Source organism: Syngnathus typhle, linkage group LG5 (assembly GCF_033458585.1).
Source record: "Syngnathus typhle isolate RoL2023-S1 ecotype Sweden linkage group LG5, RoL_Styp_1.0, whole genome shotgun sequence".
Classification (NCBI taxonomy): Eukaryota; Metazoa; Chordata; class Actinopteri; order Syngnathiformes; family Syngnathidae; genus Syngnathus; species Syngnathus typhle.
In genome coordinates, this window is record NC_083742.1 from 5,394,154 (window position 1) to 5,407,894 (window position 13,741).

The 13,741-nt window shown below is 42.3% G+C and overlaps 1 pseudogene; it reads left to right on the forward strand.

The window, feature by feature from the left end:
• Positions 1–5,406: 5,406 nt before the first annotated feature.
• LOC133154292 (tubulin beta chain-like) lies at positions 5,407–6,632 on the forward strand (annotated as a pseudogene).
• Positions 6,633–13,741: the final 7,109 nt, after the last annotated feature.

Genomic DNA, 13,741 nt, shown 5'->3' on the forward strand with positions numbered 1-13,741 from the left:
CATTCAAGGCAAGCGGAATCTAATTTTGACATTGTCTTGTATGTGTGTATATGAAATAGACTGGCCTTCAAAACAATATGTGACCTCACTGACTTTAAACATTTCATAGAACCAGACTCCAGTGCTGCTCTCGATTATAACCAGAAATTCGATTTTAGACTGACTGAGGATCATCTTTGCCTTTATACTCCTATATGGGTTTGTACTTTCAAGTGTAGATATTTTGGGGTTCCATAAAACATGGTCTTCCATAAATGTGCTTTTGTTTAAAAAAAACATCATATTGGATAGAAAGTACTTTAAATCAATGGCTGCTCATTCTCATAGTCCCAAAACAAAACAGTTCATAAACGGTCCTCTAGGATCTGTGTGTAGTCAGCAAATAGTCTGTTTGGAGTACATAACTGTCCCTATTTCTGGTCAACCTGAGGCTCACGTCTGTTGAAGCACATGAATCAAGGATGGATGAAGATATAAAGGTGTGACAACCCTAATGGGAGGCTTTCTGCAAAGTAAGCAGGTGACAGTGATGGTGATAGTTGAGTACTGCAGCAGGAAGAAACACAAAGCTGGTCGTAGGTAATAAATAGGTCATGGCCTTTCCATTTGTGGCAGCTGATAAGTCAACTTTCCAGGGTCATCATCAACAGCGTATGGAAAGGCTCCTGACGATGTTCATCAGAAGAATGTGCAACAGGCACGCTTGGTCCTTGATCAGCCTAGCTCTCCAAAGATGTGTCCAACTCACATTCATTCATGTTTCACGTCATATTAGTGACTGCTTTAAAAAGGCTCCCAAGCCAAACCTGCTTAAGACCTTTAAGTTAATGCAAAAATTGTTAGGTTAAATAGGTTAGGTTAAGTAGCCAAGCCGGGGCGAGCCGGGGCGGCGCCCCGGTTAGGACTCCCTGCGCCCCGGTTGAAAAAAATCGAGCTTTTTCGATTCTTCATTTTCATGCCGTTTTTTTCTTTCGGTCTTATGCGAATGTGCTTGTGCTATTCTATGTGCGCGATGTTATCCATTCACCGTTTGCCTCCCGGACCGGATGTTGTTTTAGCATCAGCGAACGGCGTGGGTGATGTTCGATTTTTTTTCCTGTAGGCGCGCGCCCCTACTGGAAGAATTCCTGGCTACGCCTCTGACTTAGATCTTCATGTTATGATACATGTTCACATTATTGACTGTAACAAAATAAAAAAATACATTTTCAATTTAAATTAAAACGTGAAAGAATACAATATAAAATATAATTGCTTACATTAATTAACTAGGTCATCAAATCAGTGTCAGTCGAGTCTGTCAACTAGGTTGCCTGTAGTATTTTTAAGGTCCAGCGGGTGTCAGCAGTCAGCCACACAGTGTCAATACAGTTTGCCAATGTGTCGAAGCGATACACGACGCCTCATGGACCCATCACTAGTTGACAGACTCGACTGACACTGATTTGATCCATTTTTATTATTTAGGTATTTTCAAAGCAACTTAATATTGTTGCATTCATTAATTTGCTTTAAAATGACAGTGCATTAAAATTAAATGCCGACACTATAGCGATGTCAAACGTGTTAATTTAAGAAAAAGCCACAAACGTTTTGCGATGAAATCTTTCATAACGAGAATGATTTGAGTGAATTGATTTGAATGAATGATTGAGAAGAAATTTCAGTTCTGAATGCTCCTTTCGTCCCAAGCAAAGTGACAATTTTAGAGAAAAATTAATAGAGGATCAAAAAATCATATAAAACATCAACAATAAAAGTATTTACTAACGTTCGCACCAATGCGGTTACCACATTGACCAGCCTGGAGATGCACAAATTCTCCCATATTTACCGTAAATTCCGGACTATAAGCCGCACCGGACTATAAGCCGCACCAGCTAAAATTGGGGGATATTTTAGTTTTTTTCTTATATAAGCCGCACCGGACTATAAGACGCACGTGCACACGCATTTTTTTACAAAGAAAGACCGTTCGTTTTAAAGTTTTAATGACATACTTTAACATGTCTTTCTAAACATTGCCTGTGACGAAGGGTTTAGAGCCCTTTGACGCAGGTCACCTAGCGTGCATTCCTACTAAAGCTCATAATAGTCACAAGCAACACAGCCAGAATAAGCAGCAGCCATAGTAGTGTTTCAAAATAGTATTTTTGTTGTTGTTTTTTTCTTCAAGATACCGCAGTGTATAAAAGTGATCAAGTCATCACAAAAATCACGAAAAAAAAATCCTTATATAAGCCGCACCTGACTATAAGCCGCAGGGTTCAAAATTTTGGAAAAAAGTCGCGGTTTATAGTCCGGAATTTACGGTATTTATTTATTTATTTATTTAGTTATTTAGTTAGTTAGTTAGTGTATGATAACCTCGTCTTGTCGTGTGTCCAATGAAGCCGTGTCACAAAGCGTTTTGTCTCGCAATGCCTGCATGCAATGGGTTTTGATGCCTCTGAAGTGCAACACCCCCCCTTTCCTTTTTTAAAGCAAGCTACATACTTATTGGTGGTGAGAATTCCATTTTTTTTTGTTTCAATAGGCAAACACTTTTTAGGTCAAATAAATCGATATTGATAGGGAAACCGTTTATCGTGTATATCATGAATATCCATACAGCTATTTTCTATACCGCTTGTCCCCACGTTGGTTGCGGGCGTGCTGGAGCCAGACCAGCAGTCATCGGGCAGTAGGCGGGAGACACCCTGAACTGGTTGCCAGCCAATCGCAGGGCACGTAGAGACAAACAACCATTCGCACTCACATTCACCTCTACGGGCAATTTGAGTGCTCAGTTGGCCTACCAAATATGTTTTTGGGATGTGGGAGGAAACCGGAGTGCCCGGCTAAAACCCACACGGGGACGGGGAGAACATGTACCGTATTTTCCGCACTATTAGGCGCACTTAAAAACTTACATTTTACTCAAAAAAACACAGTGCGCCTTATAATGCAGAGCGCCTTGTATATGGATCAATTGATGAATTTGTTGATTCATACTGGTTGTACACAGTGCTCTGCCAAAATGTTTCAGTACGTTTTAGTACGACTAGTAAATTACAACGCTTCCCAACATTACGGCAACTGTCGTCAGGGGGCGTCATTGAATAGCTGTTGTACCCGCGAGCCTATTTCATTTCAAAATAGGCTGCTCCGTTAATGTTTCGAGTAAATCTACGGATTGATATGGAAGGGAAACATAGGTAAGCAGTACCAATGTGTTAGATCGAACTTTAGTCAGTTCCGATCATTTTATAGGAGATCGTTTGAGAAACGCTATTGTTTACACTTTGCTGAGGCTCATGGGGGTCTGTGAGCTGAGGCTCATGGGAGTTTGCGGGTGGCTAATGCTATAATAATAGCTGCTATACGCACAAGGCTATTTCATGTCAAAATAGGCTGCTCTGTTAATGTTTCGCGTAAATTTACGGATCGATATGAAAGGGAAACATAGGTAAGCAGTACCAGTGTTAGTTCGAACTTTAGTCAGTTCTGATCATTTTATAGGAGATTGTTTGAAAAACGTGATTGTTTACAGAGGGCTCATTGGTTATTGGCTAGTGGATGCATACCGCAACCCTAGTCAACCTCAGTTTGTTGCAGTATAGCTTCTATTTTATGCGCCTTTTAATCCGGTGCGCCCTATATATGAAATAATTTCTAAAATAGAAAAATTCAATGAGGGTGCGCCTTATAATCCAGTGCGCCTTTTGGTGCGAAAAATACAGTATACTCCACACAGGGAGGGCCGATAGAATCGAACCCACAACCTCTGAAATGTAAGGCAGACAATGCCCCACTGTTCCACCCGTTTGCTGGCTGTTTTGCAAACTGAACATTACAAAAATGATTGATTCCAGCACCCCCGCGACCCCCGTGGGGACAAAGCGGTACAGAAGATGGATGGATGGATGGATGGATGGATGGATGGATGGATGGATGGATGGATGGATGGATGGATGGATGGATGGATGGATGGACAGACTGATAAAACTTTCCTAAAACCCCGAACATGAATCACTTTTCTGAAAGCTGACCAATTGCATTTGCATGATCACGACTTGAGCAATTTTGTTGTGAGAAACCTTGTCTTGAAGTACATACTCAACCAATAAAAAGATGATAAAATTATTTCCTTAAACCCTGAAATTATTTTTCCTCTTGTAAATAAAGCTGAACAATCACATTTGCATGATCAAGAGTGAGAATTGACCAATTTTGTTGTGAGAAAGCTTGTCCTGAACTATTTTATATCAGTCTCAACCAATAACAGCGTAGTTTACTTTCAAAAGAAGAGCCATTAAAGCCTTTTGCATGTGAGCATTGCGAGATCAGACTTGAGACAGGCTTTTATTGGGCACACACAAAAAAATTGGAGGAATTGTGCATCTACAGGTTGCTGAATGTGGAAACAGCATTGGTGCAAAGGTTAGTCAATACCTGTTTTCGTTGTTGAAGTTTTATATGATTCTGGTCCTTGATTCATTTTTCTCTAAAACAAAGACGATGATTGTCTGCAACTTTTATAGAATTCTTTTGGTTTAATTCTAATAGCTGTCAAGCCAGTTTTTTCATTTCAATGGCAGACGAACATTAGGAAGCGCAAATGACGCTTCCAGCGCACTTATTGACCATGTTACGGCAATTTTGGATGAAATCTTGGATTGAAGCTTTATTTGTTTCAAACGTTTTGCCTCAAGACTACAATACCATTAAGATCCCCACATTTGTAATGGGATCGCTTTGTAAGTTTGCAAGGGGGCTTTTCTCGAACAGTATGGCACATGGAATGAGACCTGTAGTGGCTTTGATGCATTTTACGTGTTCGGTGAACCAGTCTCATACGTAAATGTGTTGCGTACTTTTTCATGTAATGAGAAAACAGGCTCTGAGAAAATGTACATCGAGTTATCAAGACAGCTGGCTTTATGTCATAACTTCGAAGAAAAATACAGCTGTGTTCCCATTACTCTGGGGTTCTTTAAAGAATATTTTTGCCTACAACTAAATCTTCCATTTTAGGATTTTTTCTTTTTTTACCACAATCAGACAGAGGGTTGGGTAATGGAGTTTAATGCGTTTTCCCCATGATGTATTTTAGAGTAGATATATGCACGCCACAAGAAAGATAATGAAAACAATTGTCCCACAAAATGGAACAGTTTACTGCTTTTACCAGATGTTCATGTCTTTTTTGTCTTTAGTTTTGGGAAGTGATCAGTGATGAGCATGGCATTGACCAAACTGGCACATACCAAGGTGACAGTGACCTTCAGTTGGATAGGGTCAATGTGTACTACAATGAAACTTCAGGTAAGATTTATTTATTGTGTGGTAATGACTGCCAAAATATTTATACACCTCACTGCTTTCATAGGTGGAAAGTATGTTCCCCGGGCAGTACTGGTTGACCTGGAGCAAGGCACAATGAACTCTGTGAGGTCTGGACCTTTTGGCCAGGTCTTCAGACCAGACAATTTTGTCTGTGGTAAGAGATTGTAATTGTTTCATGCTATTTCCATGTGATGTGGCAGTCATAGGTGTCAAGCGCGTTTTTTCATTTATTTTTTCATTTTAAATTTCTTATACAATGCACGCCCCTTACAGGCTGGAGTAGTACCGGTGGCAACTGGGCTAGGGGTCATTTCACAACAGGTGCAGAATTGGTGGAGTCTGTCCTGGATGTGGTGAGGAACGAGGCTGACTGCCTGCAAGGTTTCCAGCTCACACATTCACTAGGTGGTGTTACCGGCTCCGGACTGGGCACTCTGCTCATCAGCAAAATTCGTGAGGAGTACCCAGCCCGCATCATGAACACTTTCAGCGTGGTGCCTTCTAAAGAATACGACATGCAGCTTGAGCTCTACAATGCTATGCTGTCGGTCCCCCAGCTGATACAGAAGACAGACAAGACCATCTGCTTTGACAATGAGTCTCTGTACGATATCCTCTTCCGTATACTGAAACTCACTACTCGCTCCCACGATGACTTTAACCACCTGGTCTGTGCCACCATGAGCCTGCCTCAGATTCCCTGGACTGCACACTGACCTGCGTATACTGGCTGTCAACATGGTGCCCTACCCCCGTCTGCACTTTTTCATACCAGGTATTGCACCCATCACAAGCAAAGACAGACATCAATACAGGGCCGTCACACTCCGCAAGCTAACCCAGCAGGTGTTTGATGCCAGAAACATGATGGTTCCCTGTGCCCACGCCAAGGGCGCTTTCTGACCGCTACTGCCATCTTCCGTGGCCATATGTCCATGAAAGAGGTGCATGAGGAGCTGCGCAGAGTGCAGAACAAAAATAGTAGGGACTTTGTCGGATGTATCCCCAACAACATCAAGACCGCAGTGTGCGACGTTCCCTCTCGTGGCCTCAAGATGGCCTCCACCTTCATTGGCAACAACACAGCCATCCAAGAGCTATTCAAGCGCATCTCCAAGAAATCTACAGCCAGGTTCAGCCGCAGAGATTTCCTCCATTTTTACACAGGTGAGGCCATGGATGAGATGGATTTCATAGAGGCAAAATGCAACATGAATGACCTGGTATCAGAGTACCAGCAGTACCAGAAAGCTACTGCTGTGGATGAGGGCGAATTTGATCAGGATGATGAAGATATAGCTTAAACCTTGTCATCCCCACCACCACCACCCCCCCTCCGCTCCCAGCAATGTAATTCATTACACTTGTCCCAAGTCTTTAGGTTTCATTGCTGACAAGTCAGATTTTGTGTATCATTGAAATAAAAGTGTGGCGAGATTTTTTGAAATGTTCAAGTTTTCTTTTAACACAAACTTTTGTGGTATACTTACTATCAATAAAAACTGTGTAATGTGATTGAAATAAAAGCCGTGCTTCTTTGGGTCAAGTAAATTTGCTTATACACAATCACCAAGATAAGTTGGCAGTGCATGCAACTCAATGCAACGTTCATTAACTACCGTGCGGCGACGCAGACGTTTAGGTATTGTAATTCTGGCAGTGGTCAGTAGGTGGCAATGTTGGCAAAACTTTCCCACATGGCACAAGTAAGGACCCTTGAGGCAAACGCGAGAATGTATAGGCACACTTTAAAAAGCTGACCCCAAGCTCCACGCTTTCTTTTCCTCCAAGTCCTGATATACAACCAACTTTATCAAAAGGTGGACCATTCAAGGCAAGTGGAATCGTTTGGCCTAAGTTTAACATTGTCTGTGTGTATATGAACTGGCATAATTGATAAATTATTCGATTAAGCAGTTCAGAAAATGGATGGATGCCTTTTTTAATTTAAAATTGTTCAATTCCTCAGACTTTGGTCTTGTCAACAGTAAATACCCTGTTCTCAATGGAAGCAGACTGATTTGATTTACTTTGGAAAACCAAGACCAAGATTCTTTGCCTGTTGACTAGTTATTTTATCACAGACAAATGATTTAGGTTGTTTTGTTTACCTGACATGTTTCGGCGTGTAGGTGTGACGTGTCTTTATCAGCTGTTGAATGATTCAACAGCTGATAAAGACACGTCACCAGTGATACGCTGATGAAGGCGCAAGTGCGCAAATGCAAAGGTCGCCTTTGGTATATGGAAGCACCTTTGAGTCAATGAAGTTAATTTACCCTAAGCCTGACGCATTTAAAAGTTGCCCAAAGTCGATTTGACCATCTTCTAGCAAGTTTCTGCACCGACAGATTCCCAGGCTTGACTTGGTCCAGCAGAGTCAGTCAGCTTTGTGTTGCAAAATCTCTGCTTGACAATGGCCCAAAGCTTTTAAATGACATTGTGGTCAGGCGAGTTGGCCTGGCCACAATTTGGACATGTCAAAATGTTTTTTGGCGAACTAATCTTTGCCACCAAGATGGAATTGTGGATGAAGATTTATGAACAATAATGTGAATACAGTGTTTTACTTAATAATAGAATAAAGTACAACCGAACTGACTGTCCTGCTCCTGTTACCATTTTTGTATACTCTGTTTTATCATGCATGCACCCAATATACTGAGCGCCATATGTGTGCCTATTTAAGTACAGAAATAGCCTCCATAATCGAGGCGGCTTCTTTTAACCAGAAGCATCTTGTGGGGTGGAAAATAGCAGAAAATAGTCGTCTGTTTACAATGGCTAAAATTCCTAAATATTAAATACCATGAGAAATTTGGAGCAAAGATTGAGTGCCCTGTTTGCATGACTGACGTAAATCCTGTACAAGCGTGTGGCATAAATCTTTGCGGAGGTGGGGAGGACCTGATGTTGGGAATGAGGGCAGGCTGGCGGATGTGCGAGAGTGAGTTGTGCCTATGTGGGGATGGTCATGACTGACTTCAATCATGAATGTGGCTCTTCTCAAGATGGCAGAATCACATCTATACCATAAAACGGGTTCTTGTACACTCCCTCCACCTGATCATCCATTGCCGTGACCCTCATCGGAATAATTTAAGAAAATAATACAATGATTCAGAGTGCTTGGTGCTCACTTGCTCACTCGTCCTTTCAATATTTACGGAGTCACAATGTGTCACCTAAGAGCAGCCGTCTCACTCCATGTCAGTTTTGGCCTCGGCAGGCATAAGGTTAGATTGACTTTCTGCCTCCAAATTGTCGCATCTCACGACACTCCTTCTGCTGCACTTGCCCGCCCAGCTTGGTGGACACCGGTCTGCCAAATTGGTCATTGCGCAGCGAGCACTAAAATCTGCACCCTGCCTCTGATAAAAAAAAAGATTCCACTTCAAGCACATCATCGTTGTTGGTACCAAATCTGTTGTGGGGGTTGTTGTTATTTGTTTTCCAGGACAAAATTAATGAAAACTCAATGTGCAAATACTGGACCTCAGCGTTTGATTACGTACTGCAAATGTGCTCTATGAGCAAGAATGTTCAGATTGTCAACACAGCCATCTTTCTCTTTTTCTGATATCAGGACAGATGACCCCCTTCACATAAGCACCCTCACACTCAGCTGAGGCATAACCACAGCCATGCCATTCTCATGGCAATTCAAGACCATCTGGCCACATAGAATGTCCGGCATCACCCCCTCGGGGTCAATGGGGAAGAAATGTTCATCTAGGATCCTCATGAGTGTTGGGCAGGCTGTTTTCTCCGTCACATCCTGGAAAACACATGGCCAGCGCCTAAAGAAGATGGGGAAGTGTGTAAGGAGCATATCCCCAGTGTGGCGAAGGGATTTGGGGGAGGTTCCATGGATCGTCTAACTCGCCTGTGATAATATAGTCTGATGTTGACATGGGCTACCAAGATGGCTTCACTCACCGGTGGGCCGGGTGTGCTTAGGTCAGCCAGGCCTGGCCTCTGCTTTCTCTGACTGGCCTATCGCGGCAGCACCAGCGGTAGCGGCGGCAGCTGCAGCAACGGTGGCACCAACAGTGGCAGCATCAGCAGCGGGAGCGGCGGCAGCAGCAACAGTAGATGAAAAAGTACAGGGTCCAGTCGAATGTATCTGGATGTTGTCATTACACCAAGTCACCTTGGCCCCCTGCTAGCTAAATATAGATCTTTTACTGACAGGCGTCTCAAATGTCATGTGCACAATAATACCCATGCTCCATCTCCTTTCGAACACATGCAGAAAGAAGCTGAGTTGGGGACAGATTTGGAATTGTTCCAATGAATTGTTCACACAAATTCAAGTTTAGAGGACTAGAAAGGTCTTTGTCCAGATCTTGATGAAAGAACAAGACAGGGTTTGGGATGATTAGTTAAGCCTACTAATTAGGGAAATAATACAGTTTTTTACATGTATAATGCGCAAAATTTAACTAATATATTGTCCTAAAATCTGGCGTGCGCATTATACATGGGTACGAAAAAAATAAAATAAAAATAAATAATATATATATTTTTTAATCCGGAGATGATATGGAGGCCGCCATTACAGATGCGCTTTCTTCTCTGCTGTTCACTTCAAACACGCTCCATACGAACACAATGCTCTCGTATCAGACGCTTGCTTGATCACCTGCTCGTTTGGTGGCACAATGTACCCTACACAAATCCGAAACATTTCTTCGCTATCGAGTTTGCTAGCGCATGCGCAGTGATACTGACCGGCAGAATAACATCCGGTTGTTCCCAAAGATGATCTTTTTTCTGAAATAATTTTACGTTTACGGACTTAAGTAGGAGTCAAAATTTGGGTGCGTATTATACATGGGTACAGGCTTTTTTCCAGCATCAACATGCCATTTTTAGGGTGCGTATTATACATGGGGGCGCATTATACATGGAAAAAAACGGTAGTTATTTGATAGCCACACGCCTGTAAGTTTGTTTTGTTAAATAAAGAGCCGTTTACCAAACCCACGTCTTTCCTTGAACTTTGTTAACACTACAATATAGTTATATAGTAGATCTGTGGAATAACGATGAGGCTGACGTCAGGGCGCACGCGCGGCGATGCTGACAAAGGACGAGGAGTTTGATCGATGGATTTAATGATTTAGAGTGCACAGATGGTTTGATAACATTATTGCTTATATAATAGTTATTTGATATATAATTTATAGGGGTGTAACGATTCATCGATACACATCGATTAATCGATATAATGCTCTACGATTTATTGGCATCGATGCTAAACGTAAATCGATTTATATTGCCGTGTTTGACCTTTATTTCGAAATCCAGTTCATTGTTTCTCGCATCCTCTTTCCAGTGCGTGCGGCGTTGTTGTGTTGTGAGCAGAGCAGGCACGTGAAAGGGGAGTCGACAACTAGTACGCGGCTCCTGGGCTGGTGCTATGGCTAGTGTCCAAAAATACGAGGAGATTTGCTCCCCTTTAGGCTTCAAGTCATTCGTTTGGAAGCACTTTGGATTGCAAAGAAAAGATGGCTCAACGGACAAGACACGTGCAGTTTGTAAATCCTGCCATGCGGTGATCAAATATTCAGGGAGCACAGATCTCGCCGCACATTTAAAGAAAAAACACGACATCAAAGTTCAGTGTTAAAATAAGCACTTTGTATACTACAATACTCTTGTAATTTCCTAAATAAAGAGTTTGCAGTACCTTGTTGATTTTGCGTATGAATTGTTATAAATCAGGATATTGTTCTATAATTTTTATTAAAAAAAATAAATAAATCGATCGTAGAGCATTATATCGCGATATATCGTGAATGAATCGCAGCAGGCTTTAAGATATCGGCAAATATCGTATCGTAGTTCTTTGTATCGATATGATATCGTATCGTGACAAAACCCGCGATTTACACCCCTAATAATTTATATATCGTTATATGGGCCTGTGGAATATTTTGAAGTGCAAGAGCCGTCAGCGGCGCGCACGCATTGTTGACAAAGGACGATTGATGGATTTAATGAATTGAAGTGACGTAGATGGTTTTATTAACGTATTATTTATGTAATAGTTTTTTGAATAACTCTGAATTTTACGTCAGGGCCGTTCTCAGCTCTTAGTTTGTGTTTATGTCACGTTAGCATACCTATCGTTTAGCCTGTTGTTGCTCGTTCATGACTGTTCTTGGTGTTGGATTTTGTCTAATAAATTGCCCCTCCAAAATGCGACTTATACTCCGGAGCGACTTATATATGTTTTTTTTCACTTTTTTGGGCATTTTATGGCTGGTGCGATTTATACTCCGGTGCGACTTATAGTCCGAAAATTACGGTATTCGTTTAGCTGTGCATTTTTTCCTTGCCATTTTGAGAGTGAAATTGACACTCCTCAAATGGGTTTGTCTCTCCTCCTTTGCGGGATTTCACCTCACGCGCATGTGCGTTTGACCACAATACCTCAAGAACTCAAGCGAAGCAAATGTTGATATGAACGTAAAAGAGCCGCATGAAACCAGCCAAAGAGCCGCATGTGGCTCGCGAGCCGCGGGTTGGCCACCCCTGGTGTAGGGGTACACTCGCCTAACTTACGTCCGGGGAGCTTTTGATCAATTACTGCTCAGTAGCAGTGTGCAGGTGGGTGATTGGGATTGGTTGTTTGTTTCTAGATGTGCACTGTGACTGGCTGGTGACCAGTTCAGGGTGTAGATGTCAGCGAGACTAGGCTCCAGCACCAGTGGCGTAGCCAGGAATTTTTCCAGTAGGGGCGCGCGCCCACAGGAAAAAAAATCTAACATCACCCACGCCGTTCGTTGATCGCTAAAACAACAAAATTTACTAGAACTTTAATTGTATGGCAAACAGGGACGTACAGTCAGAGGAGGCAAGGGAGGCCGTGCCTACCCTGCCATCATGAAAAGGGGCGAAACAAATTCAATTGTTTTTATTATAAAGTAATTTTCCTTTTAATTTTAGTAGTATTGTATTATTTTGAACCAAAATCGCAGAATTTTTATAGTTATGTTAAAACCGAAGACGAGTCGCCCGGAGGAGGCAGCTTTCTGCCTTGCCTCCTCTGAGGATTGCGTAAACACACGGCTGCCGATGCTCCATGAGCCAGAATCAGAGCTGTTGTGTATGTATTCTTTCGGCAATCATTGGTCACCCACATAAAATATGAATGGGTACCCTTGAGTTTAAGACCTGCCTAATTAGCCACTAAATTTGTGTGATGGATTAAGATGCTAAAGAGAAATTAAAAAGTTATTATTAATTATTATGATTATTATTATGATTATTATCCATCCATTTTCTGTACCGCTTGGCCCCATGGGGGTCGCGGGTGTGCTGCCCATCCCAAGTCATCGGGCAGTAGGCGGGGGACACCCTGAAACGGTTGCCAGCCAATCGCAAGCACACAGAGACGAACAACCAATCCGCTCTTGCACAATGGGCAATTCGGAGTACTTAATTGGCATACCATGCATGTTTTTGGAATGCGGGAGGAAACCGGAGTGCCAGGAAAAAAACCACTCCGGAACATGCAAACTCCACACAGGGAGGTGGAATCGAACCCGCACCCTCCTAACTGTGATGCGGACGTGCTAACCAGTACACACCCGTGCCTCCTTCATCATAATTATTTATATTATTATCATTTTTGTCATCATGCGTCTTTTTCTTACACCGTGTTATCACAAATGGCTGCAATACAGAAGACGAATGTTGTAGTGGTGTTTGTGCGCGTCATCTCTGTCAAATTGCTCATTCTCCTCAGAGTTCCGAACCACTTTTTTCTAGAAATGTTCAAAATGAAAGCAGCTTTACGGAGCAGACCAATTAAATCCCCACATGGACAGCAGCAGTGTAATGTCTTAATAAACAAACAAGATGTACACACTAACATGAGAGCTATCATAAATTGAGGATAATGTCTGGGAGATCTCTCCTGTCGACCATCAATCAGGCACGCACGGCTAAATCTACAAGGTCCTCTGAGTGTTTCCTCTCTTTTCATGAAATGGCTTTATGTGTCACATGGGGATCAATCAAACTGTATGTATGACATGTGTTCATTGTTAATATACTGATTTATAGCACAAGCCAGACATGATCAAGTGGTGCCATTAGTGACTATGTGTTGTGTGACCATCTGGTGCAGCATACATTGTGAGTGCGCATGAAGATAAGACTAACCATCCAGAAAGAATCCCATCCCCACCCCCTGCGCTTGTACACACACAAAAAACACACATGCACACACATCAACACACGTTCTGACATCGTCTCGCATATGTGACTCCCTTTCAATTTTTAGAGCTTCATGTTTTGCCAGAGTCTCCAACTCAGTTTTTTGCCCTAATTATTTGCTTACAGACCTGCTTTGTCTTTCTAAAACAAGCTCCCAAAAATATTATCCACACATATGATG